Source organism: Halichoerus grypus, chromosome 1 (genome assembly GCF_964656455.1).
Source record: "Halichoerus grypus chromosome 1, mHalGry1.hap1.1, whole genome shotgun sequence".
NCBI classification, from domain to species: Eukaryota; Metazoa; Chordata; class Mammalia; order Carnivora; family Phocidae; genus Halichoerus; species Halichoerus grypus.
Window position 1 is genome coordinate 27,009,748 of NC_135712.1, and position 26,890 is coordinate 27,036,637.

The 26,890-nt window shown below is 36.9% G+C and overlaps 1 long non-coding RNA gene across 1 annotated transcript in view; it reads left to right on the forward strand.

Annotated features, from left to right (window-relative positions):
* Positions 1-4,545: 4,545 nt before the first annotated feature.
* The window catches only part of LOC144379715 (uncharacterized), a 31,024-nt gene continuing 8,679 nt past the window's right edge, over positions 4,546-26,890 (forward strand). The window contains exons 1-2 of the long non-coding RNA XR_013443056.1: positions 4,546-4,639; positions 12,216-12,339. This is a non-coding gene — a long non-coding RNA (uncharacterized LOC144379715). The remainder of the gene's footprint in view (positions 4,640-12,215; positions 12,340-26,890) is intronic.

Consider the following 26,890-nt stretch of genomic DNA (forward strand, 5'->3'; position numbering starts at 1 on the left):
TGTTCCTAGGTGATTTACAGTTGATTGATGTTCCATTTGACAGTCCTTTCCTAACTGATTTTACTCACACTTCCCAAATAGTTCCCAGGAGACCTATGACCCAAACCCTGGACCCTCTTAAGTTTCAGATTTACACCCTCAACCACTTCTCTGAATGTAAAAAGCATGTCTTGTTCATACAGCAAACCTAAAATGTCTCAAACTGAGCTTATTAATTTCTTTCCCTCAGTCAGCCTGTCTGCCTTTGTTTTCTACTCTGGTTTATACAGCACCACTATCCTCTAGATTAATCAACCAGAAAGCACTCCTTCAATTTCCTCTGTCTCATTTATTCCTGAAAACAGATTGACTATTATGACCTGTTATTTCTAAATCTAATTCTTCTCTCAAATTAATCCACCCCATTTCCCTCTCTATAACCAATGTGCTATTTAGGAACTTATCCACTTTCCTGGACTTCACAGTGGTGATATAGCTGGTCTCTCTCCCTCCTTTCTCTCCCTCAAGCTACCATCAAGTTATTTTCTTACCAGGTGTGTGTGTGTGTGTGTGTGTGTGCGCGCGCGTGCGTGTGTGCCCGCGTGTGTGTGTGTCTATGTGCATGTGTCTGTGTGTATCAGTACCAAAAGCTTGGCAGAACATCAAGGTCATCCAAGATGTGAACCTTACAACTTTTTCCAGACTTGTCCTCTGTTTTATTCTTCTTCATAAAACCTTGTATTACAGTCAACCCAGGACATTCATCATTTCCATAACATGGCTTTTATTCTTTTCCTTGGTTCACAGTATTCTCTGAGATGCCATTTCCTTAGATCTCTACCTGTTGAAATACTACATTCATTCCTAAAATCTCCAAGCAAACTTTGCCCACACTGAGGAATTTTGTTTTAGATTTCTGAGATCAATCATTCTCTTCCTCCAGGTTTTACCACCAGGTTTTCTTTGGGCTCTATCAGGCACTTACCTGCTTTCTCTGCAACTCATATGAATATGAATCATTAATGTATTGTTATTAGGTAAAAAGCCAGCTTGTTTCTAGAAGTATCACATTCAAGAGCCAGATAATAATACTTGTTCCATATACTATATTAATATAATAATAATTTTAATCCCACTTTGTCAGTACATTTTACTTGAGTACATTGAGTTTACCAATAAATCAAAAAGGGCATGGAAATGAAAAGACAAAAACATTTATTAAAAAGGTAGAAAACACAAGAGAAAGATGATATTTTTTTTTAAAGATTTTATTTATTTATTCATAAGAGACAGAGAGAGAGGCACAGGGAGAAGCAGGCTCCCCGCTGAGCAGAGAGCCCGATGCGGGAATCGATCCAAGGACCCTGGGATCATGACCTGAGCCGAAGGCAGACCCTTAACCATCTGAGCCACCCAGGCACCCGAGAAAGACAATATTAAAAAGCCAGGGATTTAGCAGGACCCATTGTACCCCGCCCCCCTTTGCAGGTCTGTAAATTGACTAGGCTACTAGAAAAACATTTTCACAAAATCTGTGCCTTCCCTTCCCACTGCCCTTGTGTGGGCCTATATCTAAGAGTTTGGTAGCCTTCTTTACGTTCAGTTCTTTCCATTCCCAGAACCAAGATTCCCTTTTTGATAGGTGTGACCCTCTGAATATATGGCATAACTTAGAAGAAGACATACAAAGACCTGACTCAAGGAACTTAAGATAAATATTTATTAATTTCAGATGGTGCTTGTCATACCATAAGACTTATTATGTAGTTACTTGTTTGTGCATTTACTTCCCCATCCTCTACCCTTACAAGAATGAAATCTCCGTGAATGGAAGGACTTTATCTAGCTATAAACTACAGTATCCCCAGTACTTAAAACCATGCTGGTTCCATGGTAAATCTCATGGGTATCTGTTTATTCAATCAATGAATCAATGAATTAAAATATACCAGTCCAAGAATGAAAGATGGAAGACTTCCTCTATGCTCACCTTCCTTCCTGCTGGTTTGGAGCAGACAAGGGCAGAGTTCTTAGCCCTTCGGGGCTTGTAGACAGAATTCAGAGGATTCATGAACTTGGATGGGAACAAATTATATCTTTTAGCTAGCCTCTAACTGAAAGTTAGCATTTCTTTCACTTGTGATGGCAATCAAATAACCCCACTAGTACTAGTAATACTTGTGATTTGGTTGCCAGTCAAAATCACAGATATTTTATATCACATTTCTACTGCTACAGATATCTTGAAATATTATTTACCCTCATCACTACCTCAAAACTATGGTGGTTATTAAAACTGTAGTGCTAGATCTAGTTAATGTTAATTAAAAAGCGCATATATTTACTGTGTCATAAATTCATTGTATACACATTTTAATAAATTATGTCAATATAATTGCTTTCCTTTATAATCCCATATCTTTTATGTACTTAAAAATGTTATACTTAGGGGTGCCTGGGTGGCTCAGTTGTTAAGAGTCTGCCTTCGGCTCAGATCATGATCCCAGGGTCCTGGGATCGAGCCCCGCATCAGGCTCCCCACTCGGCAGGAAGCCTGCTTCTCCCTCTCCCACTCCCCCTGCTTGTGTTCCCTCTCTAGCTGTCTCTCTCTCTCTCTGTCAAATAAATAAAATCTTAAAAAAAAAAAAATGTTATACTTAGGCTTTACCAGAGTACAAGATGGGTCCATGGCAACACACACAAAATGAAGGACCCTGCATTGGAATTGGCATGGTCAGAAGATGTACGGAGTTTGGGTCCTTGAATTACCACACGAGGAGAGCTGCCAACTAAAAAGTAGCCCCTTCCTTCAACTATTAAGGGTATGAGAAAAAAATTTCTATTTTTTTGATCCTTTATTTATTTGGAGGACTATTTCTTAATGCCATCTATACTACCAAACTAATACTACAGTATTATCTTCAGTCTTCAATCCTTATGTCATAAAACACTATAAACCAGAATGAAGTGGGAGATAGCAAAAATGTTCCAAAGAATTATATGGCATGAACAGAAAAAAAAAAAAAAGAAATATACTCATCTAAGTATTTTAGCTCTTCAAGGCTATTTGGCTTAGGCCTGATTTATTATAACCCCATTTGTATAATAAGTTTTCTTATTATTAATGAGGGCTTCCATCATATCAAGTCTCTGAGAACATTGCTTGCTAATTCTCCTTCATAGTTAGAATGGAGAATTCTATTTTTGTTACAAGGGAGAAAAAATGGTTCTTCCCACTATGTGCCTGAAACAGCTCTGCCATGTGGTGACATGTATCCAAATGTCAGCTTTCGTATTTTTTGCTGGTATTAAAACTGCAAAAATAATGGGGTAATGTCCATAATATCAAAAGTGCATCTCCTTTCCTATCCTTTCTTCTGTACCAAGCCAGCTAAGGCATTTTTACTTCTCTTTTTATATTGAATGTTTTAAACTGGCCACAATTTCCAGAAAACCAGATGTGATTCATTTTGGACAAGATAGAAACATATAAATTTCATATGAGTTTAGAGGCCACTAAAGTCATGGAAGAAGCATCTTATGACTTGTAAACATGACCCATTCTGGGCGAGTGACCAGTTAAGGTGATAAGGGCAAGAGAACTATCTGAGAGCACTTAAGGTGAACTATTCTTGACTAAACTGTAAACTAAATTCATGGTTATTTCAGATTGTTATAAAATTGCTTTTTTAATTTAATACAGCAAAATTTGATTGGTTATTATACTCTCTCTTACTATAGCCTCTTTTGTAGGTGTCACCCTATGTGTTTGCACAAAGTCCAAATATCAGTCACATTCCAGGCATTTCTTTTGGCTTTGAGTGTTGTTCTTCTCTCTCCACCCATCTGCCCAAGCCTGTTTTACCCTACAAGAGTCAGACTTTTACAATTTAAAAATGATAAAGCTCTTTAGAAGCTAGGTCCTTAATAATTTTAATATCAAAACAGGTTTCATCATGTGGGGGTTTGAGAAATTATTTGAAACTAAATGTGTGTGTGTGTGTGTGTGTTTCTTTAAAGAAACAATCTTATAACCGAGCGATTTATTTTTAAAAAGAATTATTGTTACAAAATTCCCCAAACTGTACATTCAGGAAAAAAAAATTGACTCTACCTAAGACTCTATCAAATTACATCACTATTCACTGTCTTTAAAAATAATGGAGATACATATTTTAGATTTTTGATTGGGAATTTTTTTTTACTTCTTAGCTGCATTGGGGTAAGTTCAGTGTGTTAATTAGAAAGTTCTTATTGTGAGAGAAATTACTTACAACTAGATCATTTACTCATACAGTTGGATGGTAAAGTCATGTGTAGGAATAAATTTTTTAGACATTAAATATATCAAATTATTAGTACTTTAAGTGTAATAGGACACTTATGAGTGCAAGGGTATGACCCGTGATGATGGAAATTTTATCTGTAACAGTCTTCTATATTGTGCAAGGCTATTTCCTGAGGACAAAAATGTGAATTTTGGGTTGTGTTTGTCTTACAATGTGGATGACATTTGCTTTTGTGAAAGTTTTTTTTTTTTCCTTGATTCTGAGTTTTTTGTGACACAGAACAAGATACATGTGGGACATGGTTGAAGAGGAGTTTAGTTACCACAAGCATACTATGACTCATGAACTGATTTACCTCTAATGGTCCTGCGGTATGTACCCCAAGAGTGAGGCTTCATTGTAATAGCTGTAATTGCCATTCCTTTGTGTAATTAAAGCACAAATAAAGATCTGATATGCCAATTAAACGAAAAATAGAACATAGTAGGGTTGTTTCTAAGATTAAAATCTCATCTAATTAGTGTGAGGAAAAATTAGAACTGAAACACTGAAGGATTTCTTGGTATTTTTAGAGCTGGGAGGATATTCTCATTTAGAATTATTTGGCAGTCATAGCTCTCGTCACATATTTCAAAAATCTTCCTTGTAAAGAATCTGGTTAGTCCACAGATTCACATGAATGTTGTGTACATTCTAAGAATGAAAAATTGTTCATTATAATTTGAAAATTTCTGAAGTAAGATTTGTCCTTGCTTGTCCTCTCATATTCTCCTCCACTTCACTGCCAGAAATAATAGCAAACACTTCCACAAGTTTAGAGTTTATTATTCCAGTATGGCACCAAGTAGCATACATTTAAATGTGAATGAAGGGTAAGGACAAGGCATTGGACTTCGGCCTAGTCCACCAAGTTAAAAGTATTGGTTCAAAAATATTTAAATAACTTATATATATAAATAAATGTCTATGAAGAAAATTAAATTTATCTCACATAAAGCTACTGTATGACATGAAGATGTCTGGGAAATCTGTTCTGTTGATTTGGGAAAAATATGTTAAAGTCCTTATTTAATAATTGTTGAGTTTTAAATTTCTCTTGAGTATTTGTCAGTGTAACTTTTTTACCAAAAAATTCTCTTCGATTTGAATCTTTGAATCTTACACAGTATTACTGATATTAATATTGCTCAATGTATAGTAGTTTGATAAATATTTGCCTGGCCTATTGTTTCCCATCCTTTTTTTTTAAAGATCTAAATTTATGTATATTTTAGAGGCAGGGGAGGGCCACTTAATGGACTGAGCCACCCATGCTTTTATTTTCAATATTTTTATTATATTTGTCTCCCTTGTTTCTTTGCTTTCAACTGATGATTTGGAAATTATAAATCCTATTTCCATTCTTCCTATTTCCCTTTTGAGTATAAATATTTAACAATAACAAATATTTAACAACAGATAAATCAATATCTAAAGTTCACCAAGAACTATAATTTCTGCCCAGATAAAGCAAGAAATTCATCATGCTTTCATTTGCCTCCTATGTCACTTCATTCTTACCAACACCCATGTCCAGATCAACTGGCTTTTTAGTTTTAGTTTAGTTAGTTAATCAGTGTTATACATCAGCATTTAGATGGTTCTGTCTTTATTTGCCATTTTCTTTTGTATTCCAAGTCATCTTGAAATTTCTTATTGTTTATTTTGTTTTGTTTTGCTTTAGAAATGTTTTTAGAGAAGACTTGCTATGGTTTTTCTCCTCACACTCCTTTATCTGTTGATTCTGAACTTAGAATGTCCAGGAGCTATTCCTCTATCTAATAGTAGTAAACATTCTTAGGACTTAAAAAAAATTTTTTTTAACTAAACCCAATGTCAAAACGCATGAGTATACCTTAAAACTATCTAGGTAGATTCAAATGCTAGCAAAACTTTCATAATCATTAGAAAAATCTTCCGAAAAGCAAGTTGAGTTTGTGAGTTAGAAGCAAGAACCCTGTGCTAAAAAGAGACAGAAAACTTCATTCTGGTGCTCAATCTACTAGTTAGTTCTGTGAGGTTGAGAAAATTGATAGATTTTTATGAATCTAAATTTCCTCATTTGAAAAATGAGTGACTTCTGACTTAATATTTTCTAATGTTCTTTGCAAATATAAATCAGATATGCTCGATATTAGGCAAGATGCTGCATTGCATTAAAATATTACTTTACTTGGATATCTAGGACTGCGCCTGCTCTAATTTAATGTTTCTATGTTTTGGTATCTTAAGTTTTAAAGAGCACAATAGTGAAGAATAAAGAAGATATTGTGGTAGTTAATATATTTACATAACATGGATATATGATAGGTAGTCTAAAAGTTTATAAAGATTTGTTCTAAACACCTTTTTTTCTATAAATATATCATAAAGTCAATTGAAGACTATATTAAATGTCCATTGTTTTACATATATTAAAATATCAGGCTTTGACTATAAATGGGGCAAAAATAAGTCATGAATTTTTAATAAACTTAAAGCAAACTATAATTGCACTGCAAGTCTTTCATTCACTTTAAGCTATTTGCAATATTTACTTTTTTCCTTCAAAATGGCAAAAGGCATTGTGCTTAATAACAAAAAAACAAATAAAACCGACAGACACTTTATTAACCAAAGAATCCTTGATCTGCAAATAGCACTGAAGTAAACTCACTTATCATCAGGAATACTTCTAACAGCATCTGCAGAAACCAAAGGCAGGATGATGCGACAGTTCCTTTGAAAACATCCGTCAGTGTCATCTGCTTCCTCTTGTTATGTCTTTCTTTTTCAAATGTTTCTTTTGGCTTGTACATTTGGAGGGTCTCCAGCTCCGGACTAAATTATCTTCATTTCATGAAATCCATGCAATTTTTACAACACTCTCAGTCGTCATTAAAATAGACAACACCCTGTCTGGGTCACATAGATTGGGCCACTGAGTGAACACTTATCATTCATTATTAGCCCTTTTGATAATGGATAATGCCACTGCCACAAACCTTTCAGCTTATTTCAAATAGGTAATACATCATATGGTTCACAAATAAAAATGACATAAAAAGAAATCTTGTTCCTACCTGTTTCCACACCTTGCCTTGTTTCTCATCTATTTTTCTGGCTCCTGATAGCAAACATTTCAGTTCTGCATTTTTATAATTAATTCTTGAATTATTACAATGCCAGAGCTATTTTTTAATGCCTGATAATTTTTAAAAAATATTTAAAATATATATATATTTGGAGGCCTTTCGCCTCTGCCCGCGGTCTTGAGAAACCAGTTACCCAGGCTTTCTCGGTATGGGGGCGGGGGTGGGTACGGCTCCCCATCCCAAGACTCAGTGTATAGATCTTTCAAGATGGTGGTGACGAAGTCCGAGGCCGGCAGGGCTGCTTCCGCCTACTTCCTTCCGGCCAGATGTTTGCTTTCGCTGGTCACCATCCTGGCACTGAGCTATTTCGCGTGGGTTTTCTTCTGGCCTCAGAGTATCCCTTATCAGAGCCTCCGGCCGCTGGGCCTCTTCACTCAGTACTTGGTGGCCCATCATCATACCCTCGGGCACAATGGGTATTGGCTTGCTTGGCTGATTCACCTGGGAGAGTCCTTGTACGCCATGGTTTTGTGCACGTCTAAAGGCATCACGGATGGTTGGGCTCAACTACTCTGGTTCCTACAAACTTACGTCTTTGGGATAGTATCTCTCTCCATCTTGATAGCTGACAGACCAAAACGCCAAAAACAAACTTAAAGAAGATATCCAAAAGCTTTCTTTACACTTTTGACATTCAACTTCACTGTTTTGGGGGTGGGGGAGATGCTGGGGGATGCTGAGTTTACTTGATTTCTACTTTCCAGAATTTTAAGGCCCTCTAGTTATTCATTATTCTTTCATACGCTCTGGTTGAGCTTGACTAGATGATAGGAAAGGATTTAAGCTTCCCAGTTCTACAGACTAATCTATTTGTCCAAGGGCTTCCAAGCTACCTACTTGAGGACCTTGGCCATGTTGGTGCTCCTTGTATCATCTGGTTTAAGCTGTGTACTAAAACTGCTTTTTGGTATAACTTTGCTCCCACCTTCTGACTAAGACATCTTACCCTTACCACCACATCTTAGCTCTCCTTTCCCCCAATTTTTTCCATCTTTCTGAACCAAGACAAAGTGACATTTCTGCAACACATCAATTCCACATACACTAGGCACCTGGGAAGCAGGATCTTATCCTCTCAAACTTCCATTTCTCACACACCAGGAAAGATAAGGAAGATAAGCAAGTGCCTGGAATGGGCCAGGACGATCAGTAACCTAGAGGCACAGAGGACACACTGAGTACCTAGAGGAGAAGATCGGGAATGCTTTCCTGGATAGAGCCAGCCAGAAGCCATCCTTCCCTCCACTCAGCCCCAAGGACACAGCACTCTGGTGTGCAGGGGTCTGATGGCCACTGCTAGATGGCTCCTTCTGGTCAGGACCACATCTTAGACAACTTGATTTTTTTTTTTTTCAGCACCTGTCCCATTGCCTTGCACACAGGTGTTCTGTCAGTGTTTTCCGAACCACAGACCGAAACTGAATTAACTTTCCATTTGTTCAGTATCATTCCAGTTGTTATCTGAAAACTGCAGAACCCACTCAGTGTATTCTCTTCTCAAAGAAAAGCACAGAACTGCCCTTGACTGGTGGTAGCCCCTTTCTGTGGGTCCCCTGGTAGGAAACCTGTGTCTTTTTCACACTTGCCTATTCTTAGTCATTTTCTCTAGACTCGGTAACATCTCCCTCCAGCTCCAGCTTACTTAAACACAGACGTTCCTGAGCTAGAGATTCTAACTGGAAGCTAGTGACTACCTCTCCCATTCACCTGACTAGACCTTTTTACTACTGACTGGTCAGGGCAGGAGGGTCACTGACTCTGTCCCCTGACCTTGGCAGAATGACTGTCACCTAGGAGCCATTAGGATTCCTTTCTCGGAGGACCACCTAGGCAGTCCCTAGTTGTCTAGGGACTAGACCTTATTTTCCTTCTATGATGCAGTAGGGCACGTTCTCTATTTTAAGCAAACATTTATGAGAGATAGCCCCTTCGCCCCAAAAAGAGACCCCAAGTAAAAGTACAACCCTGAAAGATTATGGACTATGAATTGTTTCTGGTGGAGATGACTTTCTACAACTATATCTCAGTTTTTCCTGTTTCTCTTGTCATGAAGGGGTTGCCTTTTAGTAGAGAAAAACATTTTTAAATCATCGAATTAAACATCATGGAAATTCAACCCAGATTTTTTAAAAGCATGGTCCTCTCGAAAGAGAAATAGTAATGACAGTAGTATTAACGGTGACAGCAACAATATGGCAGATTATTGACTGAAATGAATTAACTTGAATAAATGCTGTGAATTGTCTTCTTTATTAAATATATATATATATATATATATATATTTGGATACTTCTAATCTTTAGAATCCTGAAAATGAACTTCTACTGCCATTTATTTATAGGCTGAACCAAAATAAAATAACTGGTCTTGACTTTTTTTATTTTTTAGATTTATTTACTTATTTGAGAGAGAGAGAAAGAGAGTGGGAGCAGGGGAAGGGGCAGAAGTAGTGAGAGAATCTCAAGCAGACTCTGTGCTGAGCCTGGAGCCTGATGCAGGGTTTGATCTCATGACCCTGAGATCATGACCCAAGCCAAAATCAAGAGTTGGATGCCTAACCGACTGAGCCACCCAAGTGCCCCCTGGTCTTGACTTTCAAATGTTATAGATAAATATCAAACAAATGGTTAGTTTTCCTTATAATCCATAGTAAAAATAAGAATGTATTATTGGAAACTAAAAATGTCAGCATAAAACTTTTATCACAGTTGGCCAGGCCCTTTTAAAAGAAGATGGCAAATGTTTGGGTCCATTTATACTGATTTGCTTGCATTGGCTTCAGAATGATAAAGATATAAGAATATGTGTTCATACACACACACACATACACCCCACATCTTATTTATCCATTCAATCATCAGTGAACACTTAGGTTGTTTCCATTTCTTGGTTATTGTAAATAATGCTTCAATGAATATAGGGGTTATAGTGCATACAGATGTTGAATTATAGTGTTGTACAGCTGAAAAATAATGTTATATACTAATTTTACATCAATAAAAAAAGAATATGTGTTGCTAAGAATGAACATTAAAAAAAATACAATAAATACAACTATTTATTACGTGGAAGAGAAGTCTCAGGGTCAGAAATAGAGTGACCACCAGTATGTGAGCTTATAAAAAAAATTAGTATAAAAGAGAAGGCACAATATCACTATATCAAGTCATAAGGTCTGACCACTAAGATGTACTGCTTGTTAGAACTACAGGGAGAAAATGGCTCAGGATGAACTATCCATCGTCCTTTGACTATTTGAAGCAATACAACACCAGTAATATTTCAAAATGAAGTTATAGTACAGATAGTCCAAGTCCTGTCTCAAACTAAACAGAATCAATTACCACATGTGCTTCTTAGTTACTTAACCTGGGTCTTTGGAAGCAAGTAAATTCAGAGTGAACAGTTAAGTTCGTCAACTAAATCTTCAACCTTTCCCTGTGTCTCTGTATAGTTAATAATACAAATCTGCCTCTTTAACCGGAGCATAATTTTCTTCAAGGTCTGTAATAGCAGGTCTCCAAATAGCAGGTAGAGAATCAACTGCTATGTTGACAGCCTTAATTGAATATTCTCAACATTAGATTAAAAAATTAAAAGTATAATTTTCTTCACCTTGCAGGGATGTTTTAAATTTAATTACATAAACTGAATAAGAAAAAACAGTCAGCCTCATCATACATTAGGAATTGTTTTCATCATTGCCCATCATTCAATAAGAATCATGTCATATAATTTAATCCCTAAGTATTTAAAAAATTTTCTTTTTTGTCACAGTCCATTACTAAACAGACTATCTAAAAGATGCTAAGATTGTCTCCTTGCCATGGAATTTAATTTGGCCTATACATTTGAATGAAAAAAACAGAAGTGATTTATTTTATGCTATACTACTGTGGAAGGAGAAAGAGTAGACATTAAGTGAAGAAAAAAATATCCCCTCCCTTTGTGCCATCATATGGCTCAAGTTCAACACTCTATAGAGTGCTTTGTATTTGCCCATGGGGCCAGGACCCTAATTTCACTTGGGATGTGTTTGCTTTTCAAGGCAGGAGATGAGATTTTCCTTTTTTATTGTTCATTTTTAATGTCTTTAAAATTCTTTTCATTGAGATGAAAATACTTATTGTTTTCTTTATTCATAGTCCACCATGAGTGTTTTTAAGATTCTATAAAAGTAATCAATGTATATATATTTTTCCAGATATTAAAATGTGTATAATGAAATTCGGCAATCTCCTGCCCATCCTATCCTTACTTTCTGGTTTTGATTCTCAATGGTAATTGCCTTCATCAATATATTTGATGAAGAAAGTTGATGAATTGAATTTGTCTAAGTGGAAGTGTCCAGAAAACTCTTGGATGTATGGGTCTGAAATTTATGAGCTAAGCCTTGGACACACATATTGCATTGGGAATTTTCAATATATAGGTGGTATTTGAGGCTATGAAAATAACATGTATGTCGGAGTTTGCTTTTTCAAAAGTGTGTATAAGAACCTTTTGCAAAAGTGTGCTACAAATGTAGACTATTCTTACAGAATAAATAGGTTTAAGTGTGGCACCAGGGAAGCTTAGTAGTAATAAACTTTGGCAGGCTATTGTACATCTTGAATGCAAGGAGCTAGAGGCAACAAGAACTGAGAGATGAAGCACCCAACAGTGTGAAGATACATAGCTCAAAAAAGAGCAGCAGGAGAGGGATGGAAAAGAAACTGGAACCCAATCTTACGTTTCCTCAAAGCTAAATAAACCCAGACTTCCTGTCTTGCAGCAGTTCAGAAGTTGGAAAGAAGAACACGGGGATAATGATTCTTTACAGAGCTTTGCTGAATGCTGCATAGAATTTTTCATGGAGATGGACATAACCAAAATAGAATATTCTTACAAGTTGGGCAGTAAGTAAAATTTATCTTTGCTTCTTTCATCCATAAATGCCTTTTATTGTTATACTTGGCTTTCCCAGAATTCTCTGCTTCAGTTGTCTACTTAGTTTTACCCCTTAGGGCGATGTTCCTTTTTCTAGAAGTCTTATCATCACTTTCATCAACACTCACATGAAATTCCACTACTATGCATGAAAGTTTAACTGCTGTGGGAATTATCTTTCTGTCAAAACATTTATAAAATGAGACAAAATATTTATTTAAAAAAAAACAATATCAGGCATTGGACAATAGGCAGTACCCAGCTGTGATCTCTGAGATTAGGAAAATAAGTGAGGTGAATCCTAAAGTTTCCCTACCTTATATTCCCTGGGACAGTTTGTGGATCAGAGTACATGGAGGGGGAATTCAAACAGGACTGAACAAGCTAGCTGAGTTGAAGACAGAGATTACAGCTAAGGGAGGAAGTTGGTTAAATTCTGTGGGGCAGAATACCCAAAAGGAAGGGGTTACACACACACACACACACACACACACACACACACAAAATCTACAGAAGCATCTTCTTGAGTCTTTGATTGAATAGAAATCTAGAATGCGTGGAGTAAATTTTCATGAAGCCAAGATAAACACCAACTAGAAAGTAGTACATTGAAAATTCTCTGGAGCTCATCTAGGGAAGAATTTGTGTTCCCACCAGCCAGAGTTGATAAATGTCATGATACATGCAGCACTGGCTAGAGTATTTGGAAGAGTCATGCCTATGTAGTATCCTTAGAGTAAAGGCTGTTCTAAAACTTTAATAAAAAAGTGAAAAAGCGTGCCTCAAAAGGATCAAACTTATTCTAGGTAACTTCATGCCAGCAAAATTCAAAACTATTTAAGAAAGAAAATCACCATTCAAAACCACACAATTCACTATTTCTTGCATCTAAAAAGACAATAACCAGCATCCAAAAGTGCAGGACTAAATGACCCATAGCCAGTAGAAAAAAATAATCAATAAAACAGACCCAGGTATGACAAAAATGATGGAATAATCAGACAAAAATGCCTTAAGCACCTAGTACAAAGTTTATAAATAGATTCAAGGATATTAGGAAAACATGATGAGATAAGAAACAGGAGATCTGAAAATGAAAACTTTAGAATTTATAGAGATTAAAAATATAATATCTGAATGAAAACTTGGAAGGAATTGCAGATAAAACTTACAGAAGGATGGGGCAGCTGGGGGGCTCACTCAGTTAAGCATCTGACTCTTGATCTCAACTCAGGTCTGGATCTCAGGGTCGTGAGTTCAGGCCCCACATTGGACTCCATGCTGGGTGTGGAGCATATTAAAAAGAAAAAAAAAAGGAAAGAAAAGAAGAAAACATCAGTGGGTGGACTTGAAGGCTTACAAATACAAAGAGAAACTATCCAAAATAAAGCACAAAGAGAGAAAAGAATGAAAACATAGATTGGCCCACTAGGGACCTTTACGACAATACCAAGTTGTTAAATAAAATAAAATTGGAGTCCAGTGTATGAGGGGTGATATTTGAAGAAAGAATGAACAAAATCGTTCAAATAAAAAAAGGTTGCATTCAAAAATAGCACCCAAGCTGAATAAATACAAATAATACTACACCATGACACATTATAATCAAATTATTGAAAACCACTGATTAAAAAATAAAGAGAAGACAGAGAAATAGCTCACACACAAAGAATCACATGCAAAGAGAGAACTTTTTCAAGTGAGGGAAGGAAAGGTTCTGTACTTGATTGGAGTGACAATGAAAATTCCGTTCACATTTCATCAAACTATATAGTAAAGTGAACGGAATAATCTTATGCAAACTGTTCTTCAATAAAGCTGATTATTTACAAATGTTCAAGTGATCTGTGTTCTATTCTTTATCTAATTGATGAAGTATAATTTTATTAAGGTCCATAAAAGATAAATAAACTTCTTTTCTAGGGTACTTTAATTTCAAAACAGAAATTTTGGAGTAAAGGTTTCAACCTCAAAGAAGAACTTTTAATGGTGCTCATTTTAAGGGCTGTGATGAAAGTATTTGGGAGCAGGATAGATTTTCTAGAACTTTATCAGATCTCACCATAGGACCACGTGAATAGATCCAGTCCCACACAAACAAACTGACCTAATTTTAAAATGTCAGTTCAGGGGCGCCTGGGTGGCTCAGTCGTTAAGCGTCTGCCTTCGACTCAGGTCATGATCCCGGGGTCCTGGGATCGAGTCCCACATCGGGCTCCCTGCTCAGCGGGAAGCCTGCCTCTCCCTCTCCCACTCCCCCTGCTTGTGTTCCTGCTCTAGCTATCTCTCTCTCTGTCAAATAAATAAATAAAATCTTTAAAAAAATAAATAAATAAAAATAAATAAATAAATAAATAAAATGTCAGTTCAGGCAACAATAGGAAGAAAAACCTTAAGCTATTAGTTTCAGCAATTCAGTCACTCCTCAATAATTTGTTCTAATGAAGAAGCACAGTGGTGCTAACATTCCACAATAGCCTCAAGTCATGAGAACATTTCTATTTGGCATTATAGTGTATCATATGACTTTTAGCAAAAATTTTCCAAAAACTCAATTTTCCACGACAATGTAGTAATATCAAACATAGAGCAATTTATTTTCACAGAAGGGAGGGAAATCAATATGACAACAAACATTTTAAGCATCCTCCATGATAGGGCTCTGTGAAGGACACTGGAAGTAAAAAGACCTATCGCCTTAATTTTAGTAATTAGCAGAATGCTTAACACATGTCAATTACTCAATGTCATTTATGGAATAAATAAATATAATAGAAGCAATATATGTCTTGTCTTCCACAGAATCATACAGTCATGCTGGTTTGGGAGTATTACAAAGAGGAGACATTTCTTTGGATAACCCATCACAGATTTTGGATGTCCATTTTTTCATTTAAATAAATTTTCTCCTTGAGAATGTCTGCTTCCCTTTGATGCTCATCCAAATCAACCTGGTATGAAACATTTAGTTTATAAAATCTACAAAGTATAAAATATGCATGTGAATTCTCAAAAATAACTCAAACAACAAAATAAATTCTGAATAAATAATGTACATCTATTATCACTATTGATCTCCACAGCTATTAAAGAGAAAATTGATTCTGTTTGAGATCCAGTCAACTTTTATTTGTATTTTATAAGTTTAGGATTAATTTATAAATAGTACCAACCTTACTGAAAGGACATGGCTTACTAAATTAAAATAGAAACGTACAACATCTTTAAGGAGATAGATGCTTTATAGACTTTAGGTGAAAGAAGTTTAAGATAAAAGTTGGCACTTGTTTTTCGGCTCAGGTCATGATCCTGGAGTCCCTGGATCGAGTCCCGCATCGGGCTCCCTGCTCGGCAGGGAGTCTGCTTCTCCCTCTGACCCTCCCCACTCTCATGCTCTCTCTCTCTCATTCTCTCTCTCTCAAAAAATAAAAAATAATAAAAAAAAAAAAATCTAAAAAAAAAGTTGGCACTTGTTTCTTTCAATAGGCTGTATTTCCAAGAAAACAAATGAAAGAGAAAGTACATGACATTCTTGGGAAGCAACATACAAGACGAACTTCTCTAGATAGACTAAGTCAAAGAAATGCTATAGAGAAAGAATTCAGTCAGGTTACCAAAGTAACTTGGTTTGTAACACGTTTCTACTAAATTAGCAATCCAAGTGCAAGAGTGTGAGCCTAAACCTCCACAACACTCTTTAATAACCATAGCCACAAAATTAGAAGTCCTATGACAAAACCCTTTATCAGAAACTTGACAATCACTTTGAGTTGAACATGCTGTGCCATAATATACCTAAGGACTTAACCATGACTTTTGACCCAAGTCATTTCCTTCAAAAATGAAAGGGAATCTGATGGTGTAGACTGAACAGATATCACTAAAAAATTTCAATTGTATTCTCTAGCCTAAAAATACTGTAAATCAATTGTATTCTCTAGCCTAAAAATACTGTAAGGATTCTTTTTTCTACTTATGACATAGGCAGCAGTAAAATTATTTAGATATTCAGAGTAAATATTGGTGATACAATGGAAAAGCTGCAGTTTTTGTCTTTTCTTATTACTTGTCTATTCAAATGGCCTGCCCATACCTTTTGATAGTTTTAGCTGGATTTCATTTGGACAAAGTAAGTTGTAATTTAACCCACTGATGCCATAAACCTCACTGCAATGCATGCCCATAACATGTACTCATGGGCATAATACATTCTCATTGCGTACTTGCTCTGCACACTCATTGATATAAAATGCATTCACTGGAATTAAATTTATTGACCCAATGGGTATATATAGTATGAATTGGTTTTGTAAAATGCATACTCAAATTCAGAACCATTCCTGAGCCAAATGGTGGCCTAAGTATCCCCTGATTCCCACTTTCCTAAAACCTTTGCCCAAATTTTCCTCCTTATCATGGTCAAGAAGAAAAATGCAAGCAATAAAAGGCCAATTTATGATCCTATTTTTTTTTATTAAGTTCAGTTAGCCAGCGTATAGTACATCATAAGTTTTTGATGTAGTGTTCAACGATTCATTAGTTGCGTATAACACCCAGGGCTCATCACAACGCATGCCCTCCTTAATACCCATCACCCCACCTGCCTCTCCTCTGTAACCTTCAGTTTGTTTCCCAGAGTCCAGAGTCTCTCATGGTTTATCTCCCTCTCTGATTTCTTCCCATTCAGTTTTCCCTCCCTTCCCCTGTGGTCCTCCACTCTATTCCTTATGTTCCACATATGAGTGAAACCATATGATAATTGTCTTTCTCTGCTTGACTTATTTCAGTTAACATAATCCCCTCCAGTTCCATCCATGTCGATGCAAATGGTGGGTATTCATCCTTTCTGATGGCTGAGTAATATTGCATTGTATATGTGAACCACATCTTCTTTATCCATTCATCCATTGAAGGACATCTTGGCTCCTTCAACAGTTTGGCTATTGTGGACACTGCTGCTATGAACATTGGGGTGCATGTGCCCTATTTTTATACCTGTGAAGAAAATTATTCATGCCCCAGTTTAATATGACTTTTTTTCTACCCATCAGTTTTCCTCTTCTCTTTTTAACCCTTCTCCCTTTCTTCTCCCTTCCTCCCTCCTTCCCTTCCTCCCTCCTTCCCTCCCTCCCTCCTTCCTTCCTTCCTTCCTTCTTTCCTTCCTTCTCTCTCTCCCCTTCCTTCTCTCTCTCTCTCTGGCTCTTTTTATTAACTCCTTTCCTTCCTTTCTATACTGTTGTCTCATCCACAATGAGTACATTCTTAATTTTAGCACACAAATTGAATCTTCTTGTGTTACTATTTTCTTGGCAAACAGGTTTTTTTTTTTTTTTTTTTTTCTGTATCTCTAAGTAAAATCTACCAAGTTTGTGTTGAGACTCTTCAGTAGTCACCTGGAAGGTGAAGGGATTAATAATATGTAAGCTAAAGTCTGGGTTACCAGAGATACTGATGCTTGCTGTTTAAGATTCTGCAGTTTCTCCTTGGCATAGATAGTCTGGTTCCCTGGCTTCACACATGTGAATCTGAAACCTTTAGACCAGATGCATCTTTCCTGCAGCTGAGCTACTGAACTATTACTGAAACTGCCAACCTGACCACACAGTGTTTTTTACTGCTCTTTACCCTGTGCTTTAATTGTGACCCCCTCTTTTGGATCTGCAGGTATTTCCCTGACTTGCTGGGTTTGGTTTATATTCTACTACAGAAGCTGACCCTAAATATAATTACCTCACCATTAAGAGTCATCAGGAATTTTGAGTTCCTATTGCTCTAAGAAGTGTTTCCACATCTTATAATAACTGGCTATCAGGTGACAAATTCTTTTCTTTTTTCCTCTGGCATTGAGACCAGGTATCAGGGCTGGGTGACTCCAATGTGAGGCCAAAGTTGAGACCAAATACTACCTTGTCCCATCCTTCTCCAGTATCATCATTTGTACCTTCTAGAATCCCAACCCAAAATGGCTACCAACAAATGATAACTTTTGGTAGATGCCAATATTATTTTTAAAAGTAATAAGAGAAAAAAGACATAAAATGTACAAAATACTGGGAGTGCATAAGTGGGAACTCTGTACTTTCTGCTCAATTCATTATTTTTTTATTAAAGTATAGTTGAGAAAAAATATTTATAATTTAAAAAAGATTGTTTCTAAACTATATCTGATGCTATATATCACATCATAATGATTACGCAGGAGATAATGATGCTAGTACATTGGATGTGTTGATTTGTTTTAAGGATTTTATTCATTTATTTGAGAGAGAGAGCACAAGAGAGAGCACGGGAGAGAGCATGAGCAGTGGGGAGGGGCCAGGAATATCATTCTGTCTTCTAGGATTTGGGGCCTGGTCTGAGAGAAATCCTCATACCCCTTTCTTTGTATTTTCATGTAGAATGACATTCATTAGCATGAAACTCATAGTTTTCTTCATTCCTTCACTCACTTCTGAATCCCAGCTGGGAAATCTTTTAGTAAAATCTGGTCATATACAGTCAGTATATGATAGGCTTCTTTGCTTAACTTCTGACAGGGCATGAGAGTACGTATTTATTCACTCTGAGTATGAACAGAAGGACTGGATAATTCTGAGATTCATCATTTGGAAATCCACTGTTGCTATTCATATAAGCAACGTGGTCTAATAAAGATGACATTAGAGCTCCATTTACCCATCTTCTTTACTCTCTCAGATGGGGAAAAGGTTTCTCTTCCTTTCTGTCAAATCTCACTAACTTCCATCCTACTCTTAGCACCAATGACCCTTGCTTGTCATGCATGATATTCTCTTGTGGGCTGTAATTTCCCCAGATGCTAACAACAGCAGTGCAAAATGTGGAATCATATATAATCAATGGTTTAAGCCTAAGACCAGTCGATTAATTTGGGCTTTTGCTTTCCTTCTTTCAATTATCAAAATTTACTGAGCGCCTACTGAGAACCAGACAATGAATGAGATAACAGGGATGCCAATCCAGTACACAATAGTCTTGACCTCTGCCGTTAAATCTGAGTTGATCATCTAACTCACCAATGTTGTAAGTTGACAAATTTGTTTACATGAAAGAAACCCCCAGTCATCATTTAATAGAACACAAACTAGCACTTTTTTTTTAATTTAAGTCTGTTTGATATCAGAATTTAGCTACTTGTTCAGCAAATATTTGCTTATCACCATCCTCTGCTAAGTGTTAGCCACTTCCTCACTAGAAATGAGGAAGAGTCATGAACCACATAATTTCCACACCCTCTTGCACCTTTCATTCTCATAAAGGAGAATGTGATCAATTCATACATAAACAAATAAGCACTATAATTTCCAGTAATCACTGGTGCTGTGCAGAAAAAGAAAACAGGCTAGAGAAAGAGGTAATGAGGAGCGTAGGCACTGTATTTTAGTGAGGGTAGTCAGGGGAGACTTCTTTGAAAAGATTTTTGAGCAAATACCTGAAAGATATGAAAAAGGAAACCATGTGATAGTCTGCTGGAAAAGCAAGAGTGAAGTCCTTGCGGGAACAGCAAGATGGACTCCAGTGGCAGGAAGTGAGTCAGAGAAGAATGTTGGAATCCGATTTTATAAAAATTAAGGAAAACTAGGACATTTTAATCTAAGTTTCATAAGAAAATTGGGGAGCTGGAGGGGCATGTTGTGCCAAGAATGTTTTCTTTTTTGCTTTTGTTTTGAAAAATGGATAGCTGGTATTTTTAGGTGCTTACTAGATGTCAGGCACTGATGTAAGAGTTTTATAAGTATTAAATCACTTAATAATCTCAACAACCCTATTAAGAAAGTAGATAAAACTATTTTCTTCATTTACAGGTTAGGAAATTTAGAGAGGGTAAAGCAATTTCACAAAGGATACCCGTTAATAATCAGCAGATCTAGGAATTGAATCCAGTCTATCCTGTCTGGTTCCAATGATCATCGATGCAATGCTATACTATCTTTATATATATATACATATATAAAATTTTTGAACTTATCCTAAAGATACAGCACAAAGAAAAAAATAGATGCTTTAGGAAAGATAAATAATGATTAAGATTAAAGTCCTCATATAGGAAAAAGGGAGTGGAGTCAGATGCACAAGTGGAGGGACTGGCCTCAGATAGGAGCTGGGCAGTTCATGCACTAGGGAGACAAGAGTGCACAGGTATGGGGATTTTGCTAGATTTGGTGTTAGAGAAATAAAAGAGTTCTCTACTGGTTGCTTCTATTTTCAAGGAAACAAGAACTGAAGTTATCTGCTGAAATAAAAGCAGGTGTTTGAGATTTGAGGAGAGAAAAAAGAATTTGAATGAATCATTTAAGAGATAGGGAAAGTAAGAGAAACATGATTTCTAGGCTCTAAAGAAGAACCACCTTAGAGTTGTAAGGTAAATTAAGAGAAAGACCAATCAGTTCTGTTGTGTTTTTCTCCAGTTCTGAGTGCAGGTGTACTAGAGCAGAAAGTTGGATTTAACCTTGGTTGGGATTTGTCCAACTAATATAACGGAGGAAAGTATGTCTAAGGGACTTGAGGGTGGAAGCTAGAGAGTGATCATAAGTGATCGACCATTGACTTAAATTGGGTAAAGAGGAGAGTAATGACAAGGTGTGCGATGAAAAAGTAATAAGATAGTAGATGGATTGGCAGTTCTAACAGGCTCAAAAAAAATTGTTGGGATGGGATATGAGAGTAAGAGATTGATAAAATGATAAAAATATGTTGTCAGAGAGTAGTGGCTGAAACCACAAATATTGTTATAGTTAATGCTAAGCTTCAGGCTATGGCCACAGAGTTGTGTGACTGAAATGAATTTTAGGAAAAAAATATTATTGAAAGTGAGGTCAAGAAACTAAGCAGTCTAGATGTTAGATTAATTTCATATATGAAATTTGATATTTTCGAGAATTTTAACAGAAGTAGATTGGAAAGGAAGACCATGAATCAATGAATGAGGGAAAGTAGGCATTTGAAAAATGGCTCAGTCGTTGAGCGTCTGCCTTTGGCTCAGGTCGTGTGTGATCCCAGCGTCCTGGGATCGAGCCCCACGTCGGGCTCCCTGCTCCACGGGAAGCCTGCTTCTCCCTCTCCCACTCCCCTGCTTGTGTTCCCTCTCTCGCTGTGTTTCCCTCTGTCAAATAAATAAATAAAATCTTAAAAAAAAAAGAAAAATGCCTATACATAGAGGGATAGCAGTTGGTGTAGCATGAAACCTGATGGCAGGTGCTTCAAAGTAGCTGGTTTGATTGAGGGACAAAGATAAATATTCTGAAGGCAGCAATGAGAAGCAAGAAGCACACACCTCCAGGAAAAACATTCTCTGCTTGAGAGACCTGCATCGAAAGCAGTGACCTCAGACATACACAAGTTTTCAATTAGAGGAAGAAAATGAAGGGATTGCTCAGAAAAATACTGGGTGTCCAGAGAATTTTCCTGATAACATGAACAGAATGGAATTGTTTGCAGCATGTGGGAGGGATGGAATATTGGGTCAAATTAGTGGGGAGTGGGACACTGATTAGGTGTAAGTGTTTAGATGATGAAGATGGATGACCTGGGAGGATTAAACTTTTGGTGGCCAATGATATAAACATGAATATAAGCTTACTGAGATTATTCCTAATGGTTTCGTATGGCAAGATGAATAATCAGTAGTTTTATAACCTGCTTCTTGGGCTCAGTGTCCTAGGCAATTTTAGCGTAGTTGATGGAAAACTACATGGTAGAAATTATCCTCACCTGATTCATCTTTCTCTGGATTATAGCTCAGATTGTTAAGTGCTTGCACCTGTAGAGAAACACTTGCCAATAGCCAATTCCTGTTCTTTATGCTTTATTAACTTAAGTGGATAAGAATTGTAAAGAAGGATAACAGTGATATCCTTGCAAAGGAACTCCAACTCACAAATCTAAAAACTGTGGCTGCCAAGGCATTGGTATCGAAAAAAAGTTTAGCCTAAATGGGGTTCATCACAGTGTACTATGCATAATGCCAGTCAAAAAATCAGATCAGAAAAGTAGAGACAAAAAAAATAAGTTCTCTACCTCATGGGTCAAATCTACCTTTTGTTTATTTCTTTTATAGGTGTGCTTCTCTCAGTTCTCTGTTCTAAAGATCACATTTAAACTAAAAGAAAGATTTTAAGGAGAAGATCAAATTTGGATAGTAAGCTCATAGGAAGAGGGAAGCATGTGCTTGTTTTTTTCTAGTTTACCTTTAGCCTACTCATAACTCCTACCCAACTTTCAGGATGGAGCCTAAATGTCTTCTCTAGAATGTTGCCCAAACCTTTATTGTAACATTTATCACGAGGTATTTTAATCATCTTTTAAAATATATATGTCTATCCACTGGACGGCAAATTCCCCAAAAGGCAGGCAGGGAATATTATTTTCCATTAGCTTTGACTCTGTGACACCTGGTATAACCTGGCAGCATGGTGTATAAAGTATATGTTGTAATTGAAGCTCTTAACACATTCTCATTTAACCTAATTACCAGATTAATCAGCAGTCTTCATTCTCTTTGTAAAGTATGTTGAATAATGCAACAACCTGTTGAACTTACTGCTCTGCCCACACAATTCTGCTTCCTAAACTACTTAATGACAGTTGGATTGATTCATTTATTTATTCATCAGATATTTATGTGCTGGACACAGTTCCACGGGAGATAAAGTAGTAAACAAAAAAGACAAAAATCCCTGTCTCAGGAAGTTCACATTCTACTATACTTATATATTTATACAGTTTTTATAAATATTACATAAACCAATAACACATGAGTTCAAAAAAAGTGAGCTGTTTCTATTAAAAGCATGAAAACTGTAAATGAATGGGGGCATTTTTATAATAAAACAGAAGAATTCCACATTCCCTGTGGTGCAGGTATCTTTGAAATGGAGCACATACCCAAACAGGGAGTGGGAAATCTTGGATGATTCAATATGGGTATGATTTATGCAAGGAAGATGACTTAGAACTCCATTAAAATACCTATATTGAAAGACTTGGCCTTGGCCTTGCATCAAAACCTTGATGAATGGATATGTATTTATAAGCTTAAGTTAAAATAAAACATTTAAGATACAGATAGATATATATCTCTATATATAATTCCATGATGTTCTACTTTACGTATAGAATGACTATTGATATTGATTGCATCAGATGAGGGTATTTCTGCTCAGTTAATAATAGTTAATATTGACTTCGTATCCACCATGTGCCAGATCCAATGATTAGCACCTCATATACATATCTCTTGAGTCTTCTCATAATCCTATTAATCGCTCCACTTTTTAACGCAAAGAACCTGATTTTTAAAAAGCATCAAGGAATTTTCTCAAAGTCATACAGGTGTTACTGATAAAGCCAGGTAACTTCCAAAGCCACCACTTCCTAAGACTACTCCTTTAAGTTGGAGGTCAAGCATTATTCCATCTTGAGAAGCTTCCCTGATTCTTTCCCTACTGAGTCTAGGTTAATTAATCATGTAATAGTTTAATGCCATTTTTGTTATATATACAAGCTATATATCAGAAAGGGATGTCCCAAGATTAGGAAAAGGGCCAGAACAATATCCTATGAGGATAGAGATTGGGAATCCAGTTTCATATAGTACCTCCAAGGTCATAGAGTGGCCCACAAGAGTAGAAGATGTATCTGCCTTCAGTGTGGACCCTACAGACCTGAACAGTCTACCCTGGGAATAGCAGACATAGTAAGATAAAGTCATATACCCTTCTTCATTTTCCTGGGATGTCACAGGATTCTCCTGTGATCCCACCATATTAGGGAGAGTCTTGAAAAATAATGAAGGCTTGACCTTTCATTAATCTTGGTAAGTAAGTGCTAAGATGAATTAAACATTAGATAGAAAAAATAAAGAAATGTGGCACCCGAGTGTCTTGAGTAATTCCTACCTGTAACGTATTTACATGTGCACAAACATATATATTTGAATATGCACATGTGAGATTTTGTGTGTATTTTCTGCAAGTGACAGAAATCTAATGTCAAATAACCAAAGACAAAAGAAGGCTTATTGGGAAAGTAGGGGCAGTTGAGGGGATTAAAAGAACAGCTGAAAGGACCAGGGCAGTTGTGGGAAAATCTGTTAGTACTTAGAACCTGGATCTTGAATGCTGTCACTGCTGCTTCTGTCACTCCTTCCTTCATCTTTTCTCCTCTACAGGTAGGTCTCATTCTCTCATGTTCTACGAAACAGGAGATAAGGTCAGCAGCAGCCTCAGGATGCTTCCTTCCAAGTTCAAGCCCGGAAAGTGAACAGAATTTCACCTCCAACCCCAGCTGAGCACTTCTCAGGCAAAGACTCCGAATGGCCTGCTAGCCACTGCTTGAAGTGACTTTAGGGGCAGGGCATTCAGGACTGGTGTGAGCTCACAGGAAGCACTTCCCCATGTGCTGATGAGTTTTGTGCAAGATGCAAGTTGAGCTGGGGTATGAAGGGGTGAGTGAGTGGTATGGGTCAGGAGGGACCGTGCTAGGGCAGCAGCAGGAAGGCACCAATGCAAGGGATACAGGGAAGGTGACTTGGTTCAAGAGGACGGCAGGGGAAGGAGCTGTCATGTACTGAGCATCTGCGGTCTCCCGGGTGATGACTGGTATTTCATGGATCGTTCTCGTTTAATTCTCATGGGTAAGTGTGGGTGCTTTCGGCTACAAGTAATAGAAGTCCCAACGAAAACTAGGTTACATAGACAAGGAGTTGGCTCAAATAAGTAACAGAGCTGAGTAGGATTTAGGATTGGTTGATCCAGTAGCTCAAAGATCTGCTCACTCTTCCGTGCGTGAAGAGTCTTTCAGTTCACCGTACTGTGTCCCCGCACTGAAAATGGAATGTCCACAGAATTTTACTTAGGCTTCTGTGTTCAGTTTATGTGCTAACTCCACACTGACTAATTTAAATTGAATAAAATAAAACATTCAGTCCACTCACAGTTGCCACATTTCAGGTGCTTGACAGCAAGTGTGGCTAGAGGCTGCGTGTTATATAGCACACAGGATCATTTCCATCATCACAGAAAGTTCTATGGGACAGTGCCGGTATAACTCCCTGAAATACTTTCATGAGACTGCTCACTTTTTTTTTTGCATGTTTACCTCTCAGTGCTAAGAGTTCTTTTTTTTTTTTTTTGTATTATCTCCTCACTTTATCCCTTAATTGAACATTGCTCTTGGTTTTTTTTTCTCATTTTTTTATTATTATGTTATGTGAATCAGCATACATTACATCATTAGTTTTTGATGTAGTGTTCCATGATTCATGATTTGCATATAACACCCAGTGCTCCATGCAGAACATGCCCTCTTTAATACCCATCACCAGACTAACCCATCCTCCCACGCCCCTCCCCTCTAGAACCCTCAGTTTGTTTTTCAGAGTCCATCATCTCTCATGGTTCATCTCCCCCTCCGATTTCCCCCCCTTCCTTCTTCCCCTCCTGCTATCTTCTTCTTCTTCTTCTTCTTTTTTTTTTAACATATAATGTATTATTTGTTTCAGAGGTACAGATCTGTGATTCAACAGTCTTGCACAATTCACAGCGCTCACCATAGCACATACCCTGCCCAATGTCTATCACCCAGCCACCCGATCCCTCCCACCCCCCACCACTCCAGCAACCCTCAGTTTGTTTCCTGAGATTAAGAATTCCTCATATCAGTGAGGTCATATGATACATGTCTTTCTCCGATTGACTTATTTCGCTCAGCATAACACTCTCAGTTCCATCCACGTCGTTGAGAATGGCAAGATTTTATTCCTTTTGATGGCTGCATAATATTCCATTGTGTGTGTGTGTGTGTGTGTGTGTGTGTGTGTGTGTGTGTGTGTATATACCACATCTTCTTTATCCATTCATCTGTCAATGGACATCTTAGCTCTTTCCACATTTTGGCTATTGCGGACATTGCTGCTATAAACATTGGGGTGCACGTACCCCTTCAGATCCCTACATTTGTATCTTTGGGGTAAATAGCCCTTGTGTTGTTCTTTTAAATAGTTCCTGCTTATACGTATCATCTGCAGAAGATACTACATTTCAAGGACAAGGAAAATTTCCATTCTGTGTGATGAATAACCACTATTGCTTTGAATTTGAGCATATTATAAAGATTTAAAATTGACATCAAATGCCCAACATGAATTACAGAAAGAATTTTTTAATTATAATTTTATTTTAGATTAGTTTTAGATTTATAGAAAAATTATAAAAAAAAGTACAGAGAATTCTCATATACTCATCATCTAGTTTCCCCTACTACTAATTTTATTAGGATGGTAGATTTGTTACAATCAATTAAGCAATATCTATACATTATTTTCAACTAACATCCATACTATATTCTGTTTTTTACCTAATCTTCTTTTTATGTTCCAGAATCCCATCCAGGATACCACATTACATTAAGTAGGCATACTGACTTGACTGTGACAGTTTGTCAGATTTTTGTTTGTTTGCTTTTTGCTTTTGATGTCCTTCATCATCTTAAGGAGTATTGGCT